Source organism: Stegodyphus dumicola, chromosome 5, assembly GCF_044657685.1.
Source record: "Stegodyphus dumicola isolate Sdum_Otavi_A_Nest chromosome 5, ASM4465768v1".
Classification (NCBI taxonomy): domain Eukaryota; kingdom Metazoa; phylum Arthropoda; class Arachnida; order Araneae; family Eresidae; genus Stegodyphus; species Stegodyphus dumicola.
In genome coordinates this window covers 157,530,055-157,551,382 of record NC_140772.1, presented here as the reverse complement: position 1 = coordinate 157,551,382, position 21,328 = coordinate 157,530,055, and the positions used below count along the sequence as shown (strand labels likewise).

Sequence of the window (21,328 nt, the reverse complement as noted above, 5' to 3'; positions counted from 1 at the left end):
TAAAATTTATAAATTTGTACAAGTTATTGGGTTATAAATAAAAAGTGAGCAAGTTGCTATAAATATTTCTGCATTTTGTGTTTTAATGAATTGTGGAAAATCAAACTTGTAGTTTGTACATCTAATTGTATTTTTTCACAGAATGAGTATCATGCTGCAAGCTTAGAGGTTATATATATGTCTTTCCTGAAAAATAAATAAATAGATAGCTCTATCCAAGTTCTATATCTACTTACCCTTTGGTGCACTACATCTGCATCTGCTATTTTTTGGAGAGAAATAGATGAAATCTTACGAGGTCAGAAAGGTGTTCCATTCTGTTTAGATTATTTTATAATTACAGGCAGAGCTGATGCGAAATATTTAGAGAATTTAAATTTTTATTCCTCTACAAGCAGCTAGTAATAAGCTACATCTAGCAAATTGTGACATTTTTAAACCATCTGGAAATTCCTGAGTCATCTGACTGATAAACATGGGCTATTCCAGTTGAGTCTAAAACTATTACAAAAGCTTAGTGACATATTACAGCTAATTTTTGCATATTATGGGCAACCTTATTAATACCAACGTTTAAGTAACTTCTTCTTCTTCTTCTTCTTCAATGGCCAGACAGCCCAGGATGGGCCGTTGCCTTCCTCAGAATCGAATTCCAAGCTCTTCTATCCCTGGCCATGGACATCCAAATGGTTGTTTTTAAAATTCTTAATTCTGTTTCCAAACAGCCGAGCCACCTAAGTTTAGGTCTCCTTCTTTTTCGGGTGCCGAATGGTTGGCCGAGAATATCTTTTTAGTTACTCGATTTTCATCCATTCTGCACAGGTGTCCTGCCCATTTAATTCTCTGAATCCTTATATATGTGGGAATCGTGCCTCAACGAAGCACCAGATGTCACTATCTATCTCTACTCTGTAGGAACTCTCCAGGTAAACACATCTTCACTTGGTACGGGAAGTCCGACAGGAACGGTCTAACAGAACGCTCGCGAAGGAGCTACAACTAGACACTTACTGGTCGCGCGTAGGCAATCAGACTTGGAACTTATCTAAAGTGACCGAACGTAGGTGGTCAGCTGTGACTTTTACATCTCCATACTGGAAGCAGTGTTGATTATTCTCCTAAACATATTTAATCCATTTGTACATACTCATTCCATTTATCTTTTCTTCTATGAACCAGGAATAAAAAACCTGATACTTTGAATCGTGAGTGTGATCTCTGTTTGATGATAAGACGTCACCCTCACATATATTTTACTATATCTATTTCTTTAAAGGATTTATTGAGTTCAGAGTTAGTTGTTCTTCTCCAGATATTGTTACATTTTATGCCATGAAAAATGCTTCACAAACTTTTTCTTTCAAAGACAGAAATGATACTTTTAGCTTATTTTGTCATTGCCCAGGTCTCAGCAGAGTATGTAAGAATGGGTCTGATTAAGCTTTTTTAAATTAAAATCTTCGTTTTTCTGCTAGTGAAAGACTTCAAGTATTTTTTTAGACCGAAAAAACATCGGTTAGCATCTGTGACTCTACTACGGATCTCGGGCATTAAATCATTGAGAGTATTAACTTCTGATCCTAAATATTTAAATTTGCTAACAGTTTCAAATTTGTAATTCCCAATTTCAAAATAGGGACTGCTGGTTATTACCACATGGCATGTATTTATGTTGGTTCATTGCTAGATACATTTTGCTGGCTGCAGCCTCTAGAGATGTAAAAGCCTCTCTAAGTGACTCGGGAGTGCGTGCGACTATGTCAATATCATAAGCAAACGCAAAAATCTGAACAGATTTGTTAAAGATAGTTCCACGAATATTAATGTTGGAGTCTTTTATGATTTTTTGGAGGGCATGGTTAAAAAGCAAACAGTCCAGTACATCACCCTGTCTGAGCCCATTTGAAACAACAATAGTCTCAGAAAGATTATTCTGGATTTTAACCCTAAGTTTTGTCTCAGTAAGAGTGATGGTGATCAAATTTTTAAGTTTTTCAGGTATTGCAAATTCTCTCATAGCTTCAATTAAATATTTTCTGTTTATTGAATCGTAGGCAGTCTTAAAATCAACAAAAAGGTGGTGCCTTGCAATGCCGTATTCATTAGTTTTTTCCAAAATTTGCCTAATGTTAAAGATTTGTTCTGCTGTAGATCTTCCTTTGTGGAAACCACATTGCTAATCACCTACAATATTTTCTGTATAAGTTACTAGTCTACTAAAAAGTATATTGGAAAATAGTTTGTAGAAAACACAAAGGAGACTGAATCCCCTGTAGTTGGTACATTCCAAAATGTCTCTCTCTCTCTCTTTTTTTTTTTTTTTTTTTTTTTGTATAGGACAGATGATGCTCAGTTTCCAGTCTTCGGGGAAAACTTCTTGGTTCCAAACTGATTCGATGAGGTGGTGTATTTCCTCATTATTTTGACCTGCATCACTTTTAATGAGTTCTGAAGTAATTAAGTCAGGGCCTGGGGCCTTTTTATTTTTGAGCTTTTTAATTCCTTCTCTAACTTCTGCCAAAGATGGTGGCGGAATACTATCGGTGTTTACAGAGGTAGTTGGGTAGGTTGAAAACCCATCCCGTGTATGGTCATTCAACAAATTACTAAAGTGCTCATTCCACCTCTGGAGTACCTCTTTTCTGTCATTTAGGATGATGTTGTTTTTCTCTCTACAGGCTCTACAGTTCTAGGCTTAAAATCTTTGTGGCCAAGATTAATTTCATGATAGAAAGCACGGCTTTCATTGGATCCCCTCACATGTTCAACATCCTTAAATAGATCGTCGTGAAAAAGTCTTTTCTTAAGCCGGTGGATCTTCTCCTGTTTCCTAGATCTCTTATATTCCTCAACAAAGAGTCTTGAATGTCGCTTTTGGACCATATTTTTATAAGCAGCTCTGTTTGCCTGTGTTACAAGGAAGCGTTCTTTATCAAACCAATCGCTTGGTTTGGGTTTTTCCATATATCCCAGTGTGTTGTCAGCTGAGCGTATGGATCCACAAGACAACCCTGACCTTAATAACCCTCGAGTCTTTGCCGTAATCACATAAAACCAAAAAATCTGAATAAAAAATACACAACACTGATGTAATATCTAAAAGCAGACATTAAAAAAAACTGATAACTAATTATAAATCATGCATTAATATGTAATTTAAGTAAACAAGAATGTAATTTAACTAAAAATTATACGGGACTTTAATACAGGAGAATCTAAAAACTATTGGAAATTAACATTCATATTGGTACAGTTAAAACTACTTAAATAATTTTTTTAACTCAAAGCAATTTAATATGAATGATGAATTTAGGATGTGCATAATTTGAATATATTCTTTAATGCATTTGTTACTGTATTAAATTTTTATACACTATAAATTAAAATAAATGTAGAGGAATACATTATAATATAAAACATAAAATTTATAAATTACTCATCAAAACATGAAATTAAGTACATTAATTTATGTATTAGTTTAAAAATTACAATTTGAAATAAAAATGTAAGCAGTCCTTCTTTAAATATGAATAAGGAAAACACCAAATATATTATTTTCACTAAAATTGGATTAAAAAATTACTTATCTGATAGATCAATAGCCAGAAGCCTATATAATACAGATGACAGTGAAATCATGGAAACAAGCGAATTATTCGTTACCTTTAATTTAGGAGTTATTACTGTCTTTGATTTGGATCCTCCGGTAAAATATGACCTTAATTGATTGATAAGGGTCCATGCTATATGTTTGGTAAGTCGAACTAATCCAAAAAAATTAGAATCATTAGCATCAAATGCGTTATTTCTATCGCGAAACACTCGAGTTTTTTGCAAAACTTAAAAAATTTAAATATCCATTACGTAGACTTCCAAAAACTATCCTGACTTCCGCCGTCTTCAGTTTAGCTCTGAAACGACAGTCAGGATGTTAAACGGCAGCTACTCAGCTAACGGAAGAATTTCCGACGCGTCGAACTTTGTAATCATCGAGACGGTGGTGTGGTGTGGTGTATTTAATTATGGCAAAGCACACTAGGGCTATCTGCCTAAGGGGAGGGAGGACTTTCTAAGGGAAACTGGCTCGTATACACGTTACACATGGGGAAAACCACGAAAACACCCATGCAGCCAGCCCGTTCGCGGGATTCGAACCTCGGAACCTCAGCGACTTTACCGCTTGGCCGCTGGTGGGCCTATTTATCGAGACGATGACACCAGACTAGCTCTCTATCGAGTAGATCGAAAACAAAAAAGACCGGTTCTTCCATCTCTACGGTGCCCAGACTAGAGCCCCAAATCCCTGTTATAGTCCCGCTAGTTATAATTATATCATCTATGTAAATAAAAGTACTTATCTCAATAATAGTATCCATCGTCCTATGAAACGTGGCAGGTGCTCCGCATAAGCAGCATTCTGAGAAAGACATAAACGGCTGATTTAGTAATAAACGCGGTTTTTGGCACATCCTCTGGTTCACACATATTTGAAAATACCCAGAGGTGAGATCTAGTGTGTCATGTATTTCTTCGGCTGAATCATTATAATTCTATTTCTGGAATCTATGAAATTCTAATTATTTTATCAGTTATAAGAAAACTTAATTTTCTACGGTCAATTCGAAAACGCCATGATTTATAGTCCGTCGGTGGGACCATTCTTCTTTCTGTATTTCTGTGGACCAAAGTGCTGGTCTAGAATAAGGGCTACTTCTGGGAATTATAATTTTATTATTTAGCTTTTCTTGGATAAGTTTCTCAATTATATTTTCGTTAATTTTGTTATAGCGGTAGGGCTATGCTCAGCAGGAGTGGGGGGGGGGAGATGCTATTTCTACATGTCTGCTGTGGTTTACGATTTTCGTTAACCCTGGCGCCTCAAAAAATAAAATAGAAAAGTCTCTTACCAGCTGGTCCATCTTCAGTTTTTTCTTCTGACTTCAGATTTCAAAGTCTACTGCCGGATGCTCGATATCTTTCTCTTCCATTTTATCCATGTGCAGTGTCAATGTCGCTTTCTGAAAATCAATTTTCGCTCTCGCCACTTTTGAAAACTTCCTTCCTAAAATTATAGGTGCCTGAAGTCTTTTCACCACAAAGAAACTCACTTTCTGATTCTCTTTTTTTCACCTATACATTTAATTTGACCTTTCCAACGCACTGACATTGTTCGCCTCAGGCGTTCCTTCAATTCCAAACACTCTACCGCCTAAATTTCTTTCTAAAAACATTTTCTGTCTAGAAACTACTTTGGGTCCCTGTATCTAATAGTGCATCCCCTGGTATAGTATCTAATAGAATTTGAATATTTATTAGGTCAAATTTGTTATTGCCACCGTGTTCAAGTGAATCCGAGCGGAAATTTTGTCCAACCGGGAGACTTTATCCTCTGTATTTGAGAACACATTATTAGTTTAAATTTCTTCTGCCTTCCCATTATTATCTCTTTTATGATTCATTTAGGCGATCGCCAATCGCGGACGAAAAATTCTATTTTCCAAACGTTTATTGTCGTCAAACCTTGGATTACTTTCCAGTGAAGGCCTACGAAACTGCTTTTCGGCCTCTAGCCAAGGCCCCGCTGCTTCATCTTCATTAGATTGCTTATCAGAAGCCGAGTAAAAAGATGTTTCTACATCTTTACACTCGAGAATAAAATACGACCAAATAATAATCCCAGCGCACAAGAATTGATTCACCTCCTTAATTCTAATACTTCTACCATTGTCGGAGGGGACTTCAACGCCAAACATCCCTGCTGGAACCGAGGACTTGCTAACAAAAAAGGAAATGACATATTTAAACTCATTCAATCAAATAATTATAACATTCATGCTCCAGACGAGCCCACCCATTACGGGTACAATAGCGCCACCACAATTGACTTCTTCATCTCAAATAACATTACTAACAGATGCAATATCTCTGTAATTTCAGCCTTGTCTTCCGACCACAACCCCATTTTATTTGAAATCCCCATTAATAAATACCTCCCCTCACTTGACAGAAGTATAGGAGTTACAAATTGGAACAGATATTCTGAAATTTTGAATAACTCCATACAAGGTAATCCATGCATCAACAACAAAGAAGACTTAGAACACGAAGTCTCAAAATTTACCAACAGCATCAATTCTGCTTTAAAGGAAGTCACCAATACTTTTTATATGAACAAGCCTTTCCTCCCCCTGCCTGCCGATATAAGAAATAGTATTAAAGAGAAAAACCGGATCCGTAAAGGATGGCAAACCACCAGGGATCCACAACTCAAACACGAACTAAACTCTATGCAAAAAGAAATCAACAGAAGAATCAAGAACTTCAAAAACCAAAAATGGACCAATTTCCTAAATAACCTAGCTATAGAGGACAATTCCCTATTTGAAATTTCCCGCAAATTCAAGATCCCTTATAAACCTATTCCACCTATCCATGGACCTAGTGGAATTTCATATACAGAAGAAGATAAAGCTAAATCTTTTGCGGACTATATGGAAGATACATTCACTGTTAATCCCACTCCGTATGACAATAACCATATTGAACGGGTGAACCAGGTGGTCAGTAACTTCCTTAATACCCCTGCCTCGCACAGCTTCACTTTCCTGACTACCCCAACAATCGTTGCCAACACCATCAGCGCCTTACAAACGAAGAAAGCCCTAGAGCACGACGGCATCTCGACCAAAGCACTGAAGCATCTTCCGATCAACGCTCTTACCTGCCTTTAAGATAATCAACAACATTATCAAATTCGCTCATTTTCCTAACTCATGGAAGCAAGCTATAATAATTGTTTTTGCTAAACCACAACAAAATCCAACTCTCCCACAGAACTATCGCCCTATCAGTTTACTTAGCCACCTGTCTAAAGTTACTGAGAAAATACAACTTTTTCACATCCAAAAATTTCACCCTTCCATGAATTTCTCCCAGAAGAACAAACAATTCGGTTTTCGTAACCATCATAGCACTTGCCATCAACTTCTTAGAGTTATCAACATTATAACTGAAGGCTACAACTGCAAGCTTCCGACAGGTGCTATATTTCTCGATATCGCGAAAGCTTTTGACAGGGTATGGCATCGAGGCCTTATTTACAAACTAATCACTCTCAATTTTCCAGATCATTTTATTCGCTTAATAGCCTCTTTTCTCAGCAACAGAACATTCAGAATCAAAATCGGTACTGCTTACTCTACCACCAGAGTAATCAATGCTGGTGGCCCACAGGGATCGGCACTTTCGCCGTACCTTTTTAATATTTATACACAAGACAACTCTAAAGACCCTTCTGTTCATCTTGCACTCTTTGCCGATGACACCGCCATACTTACTAAAGCCAGCACAGTTATCGCCGCAAGAAACCAACTCCAAAGCTATCTCATAAAACTGGAAAAATGGCTTACCCTTTGGAGGATTAAATTTAACACTGATAAAACTAAGGCAATAATTTTCCGTAAAGGAAACATGAAATACTATCCTCCACCTCCTGAAATATTTGACGAAGAAATAGACTGGATTAATGAAACCAAATACCTTGGAGTCACCCTTGACCAAAAACTTACCTTCAGAACCCATTTCCGGTCCATAGTACAAAATTTTAAAATCACCACAGCTACTATGCGACCTCTTCTTGGTAGAAAAAGCAACTTATCTACTACAAACAAATTAATTCTATATCGCTCCATACTGCGCCCAGCTCTCCTTTATGCAGCACCGATCTGGGGACATGCAGCTAAAACCAATATTAAACAATTACAAATTCTACAAAATAAAATTCTACGAGCAATTATCAATGCTCCTTGGTATATTCCAAACATCTATATTCACAGAGACCTTCGAATCGAACTTATTCAAGAGTACATTAAACGATTAGCGGTCAACTTCTTTTATTCAGTACAAACCCACAGTAATAGGCTTATTAGCACTGTCAGGCCGCGTCGCAGAGAAAAACATCCGTACCCATGTGATATCGTACCCACGTAAGAATTACAACCTTAATTGACTCATTCACGCTAAGCTGACTCTGCGGTTTTATAACCCGCGGCTACATCATATAACGTCACTGTACTTGACCCCCTCCCTTTTTTCGCCGCCGCTAGTGCGGACCCCACTCTCTTTCATCCGCATCCCACACTCCTACTCTTTCTCCCCCAACCTAAGGCTACTATATATCTCTAGTAGCTCTACCCCAACCCGATGCTTATCAGAAGTCGAGTAAAAAGATGTTTTTACATCTTGACACTCGAGAATAAAATACGATCTGTGTGTATGTGTGTGTGTATAAAATACGATCTTCATCATCACAATTTAGTAGTGTCCTATTAAGAATAATAGGGGAATTTTAAAACTGCTGTTAGGGAAAAACCTTTTCTATTTTGTTTCACTCTGTGATCATTCAACAACACAACTCCGCTGTTATTATTTTCCGCATTACCAATGGTGTTGAGGAATGGCTGCTTTTGCCTCTGCATTTCCATCTTGTCATGTAAACTGTATTACTCTTTGTTGTGTAGTTGAGTCATCTGAGATAAAGTGAATGGGTACATTTCTCATTTTAATCATATGTCATTATTTATACTGATTTTAAATATCCAGCGAAGTCTGCCCTTGTTTTCTGAAAATTGAATCCAAGGTAAATGTTATAATATATTGAACTTTCATAATTTATTTAATCAATTCGTTTTTCTATAAGTAAACAAAAAGGAAAAAGAACTTTTATTTGATATTTTCAGAGCAATAAATATTAAAAAAAAATATATATATTTGCCATCTGTATGTTATTGTACCAAAGTGCACATTTTTGTCAAACCTATCCTTTTTTATTTTGCGCTTTATAACGAAAAAAATTGGGCTCGTAAAATAAAACATTTTAAAACTATTTTTGTTTCATTTACAATTTTATTAATTACGCTGAGGATGTAGGATTTAGTATTAGTCCTTTTTGGCGACACTTTGGAGCGATAAATGTAAAATTGTGATAACCATGGTAACCCTAAATACTGAGCCGAAAAACATGCCGCCATTTCTGTCCACGTAACTTTAACGAATTTGGTAGGTACCGGAGCTTTGATGGCAGGAGGGATAAATTGCATGTTTTTCTTAAAGTTACGTTTGTTAGGAAAGCACAACATTTAAAATATTTTTAAAAAGCTAAAATTTGATAGTTAAAACTGATGCTTTTAATATTACATCACATGAGTCTTGACATTTTTTCATATGTCAACTCTGCGTATTATTATAAACTCCACCCCCCAAGAAAAAAAACCACATTTTCAGTAGCATGAGGTAAACTCTTTGTTTCCTTTGCGAAGGAGATCAAAATTACCATGGTCTAAAAATACTTTTTTTCCTCATATTAGGACTATAGGGATGTGTAATTGCATGAATTCATAGGTTCAAATCAGGACCAAAATTATTGCTTTTATAACATTTTTATAATTTGTCTGACTATAAAAAATATAATGTTGCTTAAATTATGGAATATATTGCTTATAATTTACAGTTCTCAAATTTTGTAAATCTTACAACCTAATAGTTGTATATGAATAATCTTTACTGAGTATATTACTTTTATTAATAGAATGTTGACATAACAGTCGACTTTTTATTTTAAATTTTATGCCAATTTTCTACATTACTTAAACATTTTATCTAACAGAAATCTGAATTTTTTGTAATAAAAACTCTATAATAAAAGTAACAGTACAATTTATATATAAAATTTGACTACATGGCAAGCACTTAGATACTGATTTCAATGTCTTTAAATGTTATTAAAGTTTAGATATATTGTTATTAAGTTAAGATATACTTTTATTCTCTTATAAAGTTCAGATGTACAGAACAGAAGGCACACTTTGTGTTTACAACTCAGTCAACCACTTGTGGCAAGATAACTTATGATAACAATTAAGTTCAAATGTAAAATTTAAATTCAAATAAATCAATTTAATGCAAAGTTGGTTAAAAACTTAACCGGTATGGAATTCAACTATCAGCAATTACAATGCAAGACTGAAGACTACAAATCTTATCTTATCTAGCAACCTAGTAACATGGCCTCGAAAGGCAAAACACTGTTTGTTTTACAAACTAAAAACTTCATTTAGATTCTGGTGGGAAAATGGATGGAGGAAATTGATAGTAAAGATCCCAAGCATAAAAAACTGGTTACAAAATAAAGAATGTTACATTATACTTTGTGCCCTGATTAATTATTCACTACATGAAATAGTGTAATGCATTTTTGTTTGCATCATATACAAATTATGGTTGATCTTTACATTATGTAACTTGGCGATTTTTTGGTGAATATTTGGCGACCAACTCTCCTACAGCAACCCTCTATTTTTTTTTCCCGCTGCCATTTTGTCTTCACGAAGTAAAGACATGTTTCTTTTCTTTTTATCTACTGAACACTTCTTCTAACAATCTACTAGCCGAATTACACTTATGCTAGAAATTTTATCGGTTGATCTTTACAATATGGTAACTGGTAGTTTGGCGACATTTTGGAGGCGATAAAGGTTACTACCTGGCACTTTGGTAATAATGTGAGCAGTACTCAGTTCCGATTACGCATTATTTTGTGTGAGGGAAATGAGAGATCATGGGATATGTCATGTGATGTTAATGGATGAATTACGGTTCTTTAATCGGAAAAGGGGGGAAATCGGGAAAAAATCTGGAAATTTTGTATTTGGCTTTATTCTGTGTTGTGTGAAACAGTGTTCGTGAATTTTTGGATCCCATGGCCGTAACTAAAGTGAATTCGAAATGGGTATTTATGTATGTATTAATTTAATGTATGTGCTCATTTATATTTTAAGTAGTGTTTTTGAATTTAATTATATTTTAATTAAATGATAGTTATTTTGTGAATTTTATGTTTGTAGGAATTTGTATACATTTTAGTTGAAGTAAACGTGCATGGAAATAATTTAAATATCTGACACTAAGTATTTGTAAATGGTTGCGGTATGAATTCGTTGGTGATGTGTATAATGTAATAGATGATTTAGAGGTAAAAGTTTTTGGATATTTTATTTATTTTATATGTGGAAATGTTCATTACTTTTTCGCGATCAGGTAATTTCATATATGTTCTTTTTACCGGGTTTAAAGAGTGAGAAAATTATCATGTATTTTCGTGAAATTTTTCTAATTTATGAGAAAAAAAGCAGTGTACATGGATATAGTGAACAGTGTGCGCAATGCCATTTTTGTGCAATTCTGGGATTTTTTTTAAGTAAAAATAAGTCGGCGTGTACATGGTTTAGTGATATTTTAATTAAATGATAGTTATTTTGTGAATTTTATGTTTGTAGGAATTTGGTATACGTTTAAGTTGAAGTAAACGTGCATGGAAATAATTTAAATATTTGATACTAAGTATTTGTAATGCTTGCGGTATGAATTCATTGGTGACGTGTATAATGTAATAGATGATTTAGAGGTAAAAGTTTTTGGATATTTTATTTATTTTATATGGGGAAATGTTCATATTTGTAAAGGGTAAATACTTTTTCGCGATCAGGTAATTTCATATATGTTCTTTTTACCGGGAATAAAGATTGAGAAAATTGTCATGTATTTTCGTGAAATTTTTCTAATTTATGAGAAAAAAGCAGTGTACATGGATATAGTGAAGAGTGTGCGCAATGCCATTTTTGTGCAATTCTGGGATGTTTTTTTAAGTAAAAATAAGTCTGCGTGTACATGGTTTATGTGTATGTGTTATTTTGAAAAATGCGTAAGGAGTATGGTATTGTGCACTTTTTCCCAATTTTGCAGTGAATATTTGTCATGATTAAGCAGTTTTGTTAGATAAAATTTCTAGCATAAGTGTAATTCGGCTAGTAAATTGTTGGAAGAAGTGTTCAGTAAATAAAAAGAAAAAAAACATGTCTTTACTTCGTGAAGACAAAATGGCGGCGGGAAAAAAAAATAGAGGGTTGCTGTAGGAGAGTTGGTTGCCAAATTTTCGCCAAAAAAACGCCAAGTTACCATAATGTAAAGATCAACCATTTTATCTAACAAAACTGCTTAATCATGACAAATATTCACTGCAAAATTGGGAAAAAGTACACAATACCATACTCCTTACGCGTTTTTCAAAATAACACATACACATAAACCATGTACACGTCGACTTATTTTTACTTAAAAAAACATCCCAGAATTACACAAAAATGGCATTGCGCGCACTCTTCACTATATCCATGTACGCTGCTTTTTTCTCATAAATTAGAAAAATTTCACGAAAATACATGACAATTTTCTGAATCTTTAAACCCGGTAAAAAGAACATATATAAAATTACCTGATCGCGAAAAAGTATATACCCTTCCCAAATATGAACATTTCCACATATAAAATAAATAAAATATCCAAAAACTTTTACCTCTAAATCATCTATTATATTATAAACATCACCAACGAATTCATACCGCAAGCATAACAAATACTTAGTGTCAAATATTTAAATTATTTCCATGCACGTTTACTTCAACTAAAACAAAATTCCTACAAACATAAAATTCACAAAATAACTATCATTTAATTAAAATATCACTAAACCATGTACACGTCGACTTATTTTTACTTAAAAAAAAAATCCCAGAATTGCACAAAAATGGCATTGCGCACACTTTTCACCATATCCATGTACACTCCTTTTTTCTCATAAATTAGAAAAATTTCACGAAAATGCATGACAATTTTCTGAATCTTTAAACCCGTTAATAAGAACATATATGAAATTACCTAATAACGAAAAAGTATATACCCTTTCCAAATATGAACATTTCCTCGTATAAAATAAATAAAATATCCAAAAACTTTTACCTCTAAATTATCTATTATATTATAAACGTCACCAACGAATTCATACCGCAAACATTACAAGCACTTAGTGTCAAATATTTAAATTATTTCCATGCACGTTTACTTCAACTAAAACGTATACCAAATTCCTACAAACATAAAATTCACAAAATAACTATCATTTAATTAAAATATAATTAAATTCAAAAACACTACTTAAAATATAAATAAGCACATACATTAAATTAATAAAAATTAGCTTACAATCCTAATTACTTTAAACTAAATCATTGCTAATAACAATTTTCCCAATAATACCAAATTCCTTTCCACCTTACATTTAGAACAATGCATAAAAATAATATCCTCAAATAATTAAAAATACTAACTTACCTAATCTTCTTCAGAATCTTGATTACGTGTCCGATAAACTTTTCTTATTTCATCTGCTAAATAAAAAGCAAGCGTATGTGCGCCTGTTTCAGGATCTTTAAAATCATACTTATAGTTCACAGCAAGGTACCAGGTAAAATAAATAACTTAATAAAACATCTTTACTTCTATCTCGCACAACCTTAAAGAAACACTTATTACTACCCCTTTCAATCCCACTAAATACCCATTTCGAATTCACTTTAGTTAGGGCCATGGGATCCAAAAATTAACGAACACTGTTTCACACAACACAGAATAAAGCCAAATACAAAGTTTCCAGATTTTTTCCCGATTTCCCCCCTTTTCCGATTAAAGAACCGTAATTCGTCCATTAACATCACATGACATATCCCATGATCTCTCATTTCCCTCACACAAAATAATGCGTAATCGGAACTGAGTACTTACTGCTCACATTATTACCAAAGTCCCAGGTAGTAACCTTTATCGCCTCCAAAATGTCGCCAAACTACCAGTTACCATATTCTAAAGATCAGCCCAAATTATTTATTTTATTTAAATGCTGTCCAAAACTTAACAGGATTTTGCAAACATATTGACCATATTTTTCGACCTATAGATGCAACACTTCTTCGCTTCAGAAGTACGATTTAGAATTAAGAAATAAGAAAATAAGAGAGAATTATGAATAGAAAATAAATATATATGCTGGCTAGCAGAAGAAGGATGCCTTCATAAAGTACTTTTTAAGAGGAACTGGCTCAGATTCACATTACATGTACGAAAAACCACTAAAACTCCCATATAGCCAGCCTGAACTACCATTGTTCAGTGGCTTATCACTCCAACACTAGTGGATTCCAATGACTGTTCGAATTTTTCGCAGAAATCATCATTCATGATGATTGTTGTATTATTACCATTGGTACAAAATTTACTCATTATGATAATTTAATTTTAGTTTTTAAATTATAAACATAAATTACTTGTAATAAATTTAGGGATTAAAAAATATACACTTCTTAATATTTTTACCATTTACAAAATTTAATCATAAAAAGTATTTCTAATGCTGCTACAAAACTTGTTCATTATAATTTAATTTCCTTCACTTTGAAATTTTTTTTTATTTTCTTTTAATAACAGAATCTAAGAAACTAAAGTAACATATACTACTAGTTTGAAATGCATTTATGAACCTCTTGTAAATTTCATTATTCATAACATAAAAATTAACCTTTTGTAAATTTAAAATATTACCTAAGTACTAATATAATATAAATATTAACTAACTACTTGAAATATTAATGTTTAATACATTAATATTATATTTTGTAATTTAAAATATTAACCTTTTGTAAATTTCATTACTCATAACATAATCGCTGCCATAAATTCATTTACCTTAGTGTTTCAAGAATTTATCATAGCAGTACTAGAAATGTTGAAAATTAGGGAAAGACTGTTTATTCTGATTAAGAGCTTATTTTTTAGGATTGTTATTTAGTGTAGATCGGGTTTTGTTGACAATCCGCCATTTTTTTTTCCGATCTTCAAAGCTGGGTATTCATTGGCGACCGACATTTGTCGCCAAATCAAAAAATCGCCAAAAGGACCAATACTAAAGCTGTTCCCAAATTGGATAATTTTTTCCAAATATCGAATTATTTTGTGTTTAAAATAGATTATTGTGAGATTTTTATAAATCAAAGAAATGGTTACATTTTCCTCATTCTTCAAAAGTAAAAAACGTTCAAGAATGTATAACAGATGATTTATACGTTTAACGATGTCATCATTATTGCTCATCCAATTAATATCAAGTCCATACTTAGCATATTTACCAGTGTGGCCAGAATGTAGAAGATGGTGAATTACAGAAACTAGCAAGAAAGGGCTGCTTGTAACTCCAAATACTACCCTACAATGCCTGTAATACTTCAGTTTTCCATCAGTTCTATACCATAAGAATCTTAGGTAGTCTTTATCCTTAGGATTGAGATTTATTTGTAAGAATGCTTTTCGTATATCTGCAGAAACTCCTATTCTGTTCATTCGGAATCTATGAAGAATTGAAGGAATCAGTTCGATAAGGTTCTGACCTTTTTCTAGACAATCATTGAGACTAGGGGATCCTTTTTGTTTGGCCGAGGCATCAAACACTGGCCTGATTCGTGTAGTACTGTTTTCTTGTACTACGTGTCGATGTGGTAGATAATGGCATGTTACATCAATTTCGCTTCTTGGTACTTCTTCTATGATGCCTTCTTGTTCCCATTCACTAAAAACTTCTCCATAAGCATCATAAAGTTTCTCAGCTTTTAGTTGTTTTACTGTAGAAGCTAATCTCTTTACAGCTAAGTCATAGTTATCTTTTAACGGTAGATAGTTATCAAGCCATGGCAAGCTGACTTGAAAACGCCCCTCTTCGTTCACCTTTACAGTAGACAAGAAATGATCTCTTGCTTCTTCTTGAAGTTCCAGTTTACTTTTCTTCTCTGATGGATCTAGAATTCCAAGTGAATCTAGAAACCAGAGATCAGATATCAATATTTCTTTATTCAACATGGATGTGACGAGCAGTGCGGAATTGTCCGAGATCTCACGCATACCATTTTTCCCGAAAAGAGTCCAACCAAGTTTTGTTTCTATAGCAAGCAGCAAGGCCTGAAGTAAGCAATTTAAATCCTCCGGTCATCAGCTTGCCTGCAATGTCAGCGCCAATAAGTATTTCTATTGGTCCATTACTATCGCTGCATACAGAAATATTGTTCTCTTTAAGCTCTCGAATCCACTCGCCATTAGCAACTTGTGGTATACTTCCACAAATAATATCTTGGCTAAGAGCTTTGAAGTTATAATGATAAGTTCCATCCCTTTTAGACAAGAACACTGTAAAAACATCGTGGTTTATGACATCAGTACATGACCCGCCAAATAATGAATGGCTCAATCTTTCTTTAGATGTACTCTCAAATTTCATTTCATCTGCAGTGCTTTTTAAAATATAAGATCTCTGTGAAGCTGAATTGATAATAGCACGGGCCTGGCGCTTCCTATCTCGCCCTTTCAATGTAACCGTTAAAGTTTGCAAAAACACATTTGTTGTTCTCGCCAAATTGGCGAGGGTTTCATCTCGTTCAGGTACTGCATCCGTATTTTCATCCTCATTCGTGCTAACAGGAACTGGAGATTTTGATTCAGCTTGGATATTTCTACATAAAAGTATGTGGTGTTTCTTCCCACAAATCACACACGATGTTCGTTTTTTACATTTAGCTATTACATGTTTTCTGTCTAAACATAAAAAGCAACTGTGACTGCATATATTACGGAAACGGCGTATAAACGTTTGTAAATTTATTAAAGATGAGGGGTATCCAAAAGGGGTTCTCCCTGAAATAAATTCATATATAAAACCCCTCAAAAAGACTTTACATTTTTCTTGAAAAGGGTAAGTGAAAAAATTTTTCTTGTATGGTTCATTTTAAAGTTGCTTATTTTAATATTTTGTATTTCTTTTTGGCTCAATCCTAGGAGATTGGAAAAGCTAACGTTGTACAATTCTCTGATGTTTTTTTTTAATGAAAATAGATCGATATGTACATGGGAAAAGCGAATGTGGTGCGGAATGCCGAGTGTGTGCAATTTTGGGATGTTTTTTTAAGTGAAAATAGATCGATGTGCACATGGGCAAAGCCAATGTGGTGCGCAATGCCGAGTTTTACAAAACATTTTTACGTGCAGAGCGCAAAACTGTGTATTAGAAATTCTAAAGATATGCTCATTTTAAAATTATTTTGCGATATTGCTGTTGAACTGAATTTTATGGTTTAAGTGTAAAGAACATTATATGATAAAGAAATGTAACACACAAAATGTTAAAAAAAAAACGCCCTTTGGGCGTAATGTAAAATCTAAAAGCTTTCATTATTTTTTATTTATTTATTTTTTCTTGTTAATTCTGTTGCGGTTTGAATGTTCTTATGTGGTTTCTTTTTTTAATTAATTCTTCCCCCCCCCCTGTGGGTTTTAGCCTTTTTTCTGCATATATTACGGAAATGGCGTATAAACGTTTGTAAATTTATTAAAGATGAGGGGTATCCAAAAGGGTTTCTCCCTGAAATAAATTCATATATAAAACCCCTCAAAAAGACTTTACATTTTTCTTGAAAAGGGTAAGTGAAAAAATTTTTCTTGTATGGTTCGTTTTAAAGTTGCTTATTTTAATATTTTGTATTTCTTTTTGGCTCAATCCTAGGAGATTGGAAAAGCTAACATTGTACAATTCTCTGATGTTTTTTTTTAATGAAAATAGATCGATATGTACATGGGAAAAGTGAATGTGGTGCGGAATGCCGAGTGTGTGCAATTTTGGGATGTTTTTTTAAGTGAAAATAGATCGATGTGCACATGGGCAAAGCCAATGTGGTGCGCGATGCGGAGTTTGTGCAATTCTGGGATGTTTTTTTTTAAGTGAAAATAGATCGATGTGCACATGGGCAAAGCCAATGTGGTGCGCGATGCGGAGTTTGTGCAATTCTGGGATGTTTTTTAAGTGAAAATAAATCGATGTGCACATAGGCAAAGCCAATGTGGTGCGCGATGCGGAGTTTGTGCAATTCTGGGATGTTTTTTAAGTGAAAATAAATCGATGTGCACATGAGCAAAGCCAATGTAGTGCGCAATGCCGAGTTTGTGCAATTCTGGAATGTTTTTTTAAGTGAAAATAAATCAATGTGCACATGGGCAAAGCCAATGTGGTGCGCGATGCCGAGTTTGTGCAATTCTGGAATGTTTTTTTAAGTGAAAATAAATCAATGTGCACATGGGCAAAGCCAATGTGTTGCGCAATGCCGAGTTTCTGCAATTCTGGGATTTTTTTTTAAGTGAAAATAGATCGATGTGTACATGGGAAAAGCCAATGTAGCCAATGTTTCAAATTGTGGCCAACAAATATTATCGCCCTGTATTATATTTAAAGGAATTAAACGATTAAAAATCTTCATAAATGTATGTATGTTTCCCTCATTTTGATAAAACAACGGTACCTAGGTACATCAAATTTAGAATAAAGTCATCCTCCTGCGAATATGGGCATCTGGAAGCCCAAATTTGAAATTCGGAATTTGTTTTATTATCGTTTTCATATTTTGTAAAACTTTAACGAATTTTTGATTAACATACTGAGGAATTTCAAAGCAAGCAATGACAATGCTCTACAGATAAAAACATTTTTATCTCCAGGTGCGAGACTGTGTATCGGAAAATCTAAAAATATGCTTATTTTAAAACTATTTTGTGATATCACTGTTGAACTGAATTTTACGGTTTAAGTGCGAAGAACATGATATTTAATTAATAAAGGTAACACACAAAGTGTTAAAAAATGCACCTTTGTGGCGTAATGTAAAATATTAAATTTCAGATTTTATTTTGTTTTTTAATTTCATTATATTTGTTGTCTTTTTTTAAATTTCCTATCATTGACAATATTATCTATCATAGCTTTAGATATCGAAAAGCCATAGCTTTCACAGCGCTTTTTAATAGCTAGATACGAATAAATTTCTTCGGAGAGAGCACAAATGTCCGAAGACAAATTGTCAATTAGCAGACGATAATTAATGCTTTCAAAACTATACTTGCAATTAAAAAGAATTTCCAAGAAGACGATTTCTTTTGGAATTTTTACTTCGTAATTTGAGCAGTTAATTCATTTGCCATTTGAATGTTCTTATGTGGTAGTTATCAATCGACTGGTGTTCAAAAATTCTCACCAAATTTGTTACCTCAAGAACTATTTATTACTCAAAAATAACTATCTATATCTCTTTAGTTATTTAAGACTACAACAATTAAATAGTTCTTTTATTCATACTCTCAAATGATGAAAACAAAAGTTACACTTAACTCTCTAAAAAGAACAACATCATAGTATGTTGCCATTCTCTGAAACATAAACTGTTACAAAACATAGATAATAATAATATGAATAGACAATGAATAAAAAACCTATAGAGTAAAGAAAACGATTACATCTGCTTGAAGCTCATGCAATATTACTCAGAAGCTGCAGTTACAATATATATATATATATACATAAACAAAAATATTAGAGTCAAAATATTGTTCATCCTCCCACCTTGCAACATGAAATTCGGGATTGAGTATTGCAAAATAATAAAAAATTAAACATTATTCTCACATGTCCAATCGATGAGGAACTCTAATTGTCCTTTCTGATTTGGCTATCGTGGGCGATTTTAAATGAGTATGAATTATTCTATTTGTTTCTACAGGTACATCATCAATTGGAGTTTGCTGTACCGAAATATTTTCGCATGGTTGACTTCCGCTGAATTTCGATGGAAGTTCCTTGGCAGTCGATAATTCCAAAGGATAAAGATTTTGTACAGCTCTTATGACTTCTCCATTTTGCACTTCTTATACTTAACTCTCTAAAAAGAACACTTAAGATGATCACTTGGCAAAATAGCAGGAGTTCTGAACTCAGATGTATCTTCTCTTTGAAATATTGCTATTTTAGTTCTGATGATCCCACAATCAATGAATGGATTAAGACTTAAAATCCGTTTATCTTCTGTTCCATTAAAGGACTCATTTTGTATTAAACGAATCAAGATATTCTCTGCTTCATTTAACTCAGATACAGTAAGTTCATCCTTTTTCTTGTTTTTGATGTTTACAGTTGTAAACAAAACGACACATCCACGCTACCAGTCTGATTGTCTTACGATAACTTGAGAATCTAGTAGCAACTATTTCACTAGCATTAAGATTTATTAAGGCCGAAATAATCCTTTTCTTTTTCTCAAGAGCTATTTCTTCTTCATCAGCACTAAAATCTTCTTTTGGTCATTTTTCAGGTGATAAATATAGCCATTTAGGTCCTTCCCACCATCTGGATTTAATTAAATAAGAAGCAGAGCATCCTCTACTGGGCAAATCAGCAGGATTCAGTGATCCTGGTACGTGCCTCCATGATTCAGTAGAAGTCAGTTGCTTTATTTCCTTAATTCTGTTGTGAACAAATACGTCCCATACTTCATTTCTCTGTATCCAAGCTAGCACAGTAGACGAATCTGTCCAAAAACAAATATCATCAGCTTGAAATTCAGGTATTATGCTGGATGCTAAACGTGCACATAGCTCCAAGAAGTTCCAATCGAGCTATTGTTGTCTTTTCCTTCCGCTGGGTGCAACTCTCACTTTAGCTTGCACCAAATGAACTTGAACCGAATTTCTTGTTTATACTCGAACAAAGGCCACAGGTGAATATGCAAGTTTACTCGTATCACTGAAGAAATGAAGTGAGATATTTTCAATCTCACGATCATAGTTTAACCATCTTGGTATTCTCATTCTTTCCAGACACTGCAAATCATTCAACCATTTACAAAATTGTGATTTTGAATTTGAATCAACTTCTTGGTCCCAAGATAACTTAACTTCCCATAGGTGCTGAAGTAAAAGTTTCGGCACAAGAGTAACGGGGCAAGCTATTCCTAAAGGGTCGAATATTTTGTGTGTAGTAGCTAAAATCTCTCTTTTAGACAAAATTTCTGGTAGACTGTAGGTGATGTTAGTAATATTAAGGCAAAGGTAATTTCCACATCGTTCCCAAATCATTCCTAATACATTTGTGGTACTAGAGGAATTATCTGTTGGGCCACTATATTCCCAAACACGTAATTCTAGCTTTCTTGTAGCTAAAGTATCTGAAGCAACTTGTATGAATTGTTGCAATTCTAAATCATTTTTCACACTCGCTAAACAATTATCTACATAAAAGCTCTTCTTCAATTGCTCAATAATATCCACCTTATACTTTGGGTTTCCATTTAGTTGTTTCAAAGTGGATTCTAGAAGATGGTGAATTACAGAAACTAGCAAGAAAGGGCTGCTTGTAACTCCAAATACTACCCTACAATGCCTGTAATACTTCAGTTTTCCATCAGTTCTATACCATAAGAATCTTAGGTAGTCTTTATCCTTAGGATTGAGATTTATTTGTAAGAATGCTTTTCGTATATCTGCAGAAACTCCTATTCTGTTCATTCGGAATCTATGAAGAATT

At 33.8% G+C, this 21,328-nt stretch overlaps 1 protein-coding gene across 2 annotated transcripts in view; it reads left to right on the top strand.

Annotated features, from left to right (window-relative positions):
• The first annotated feature begins 8,426 nt into the window (after nt 1–8,426).
• LOC118204740 (BTB/POZ domain-containing adapter for CUL3-mediated RhoA degradation protein 3) overlaps nt 8,427–21,328 on the top strand; it is a 72,890-nt gene continuing 59,988 nt past the window's right edge. Inside the window, exon 1 of one of the 2 annotated variants that reach the window (XM_085817291.1) lies at nt 8,427–8,638. The gene's annotated coding sequence lies outside the window, so the exon portion shown is untranslated. The remainder of the gene's footprint in view (nt 8,639–21,328) is intronic. The other variant, XM_085817292.1, reaches the window with a different exon arrangement.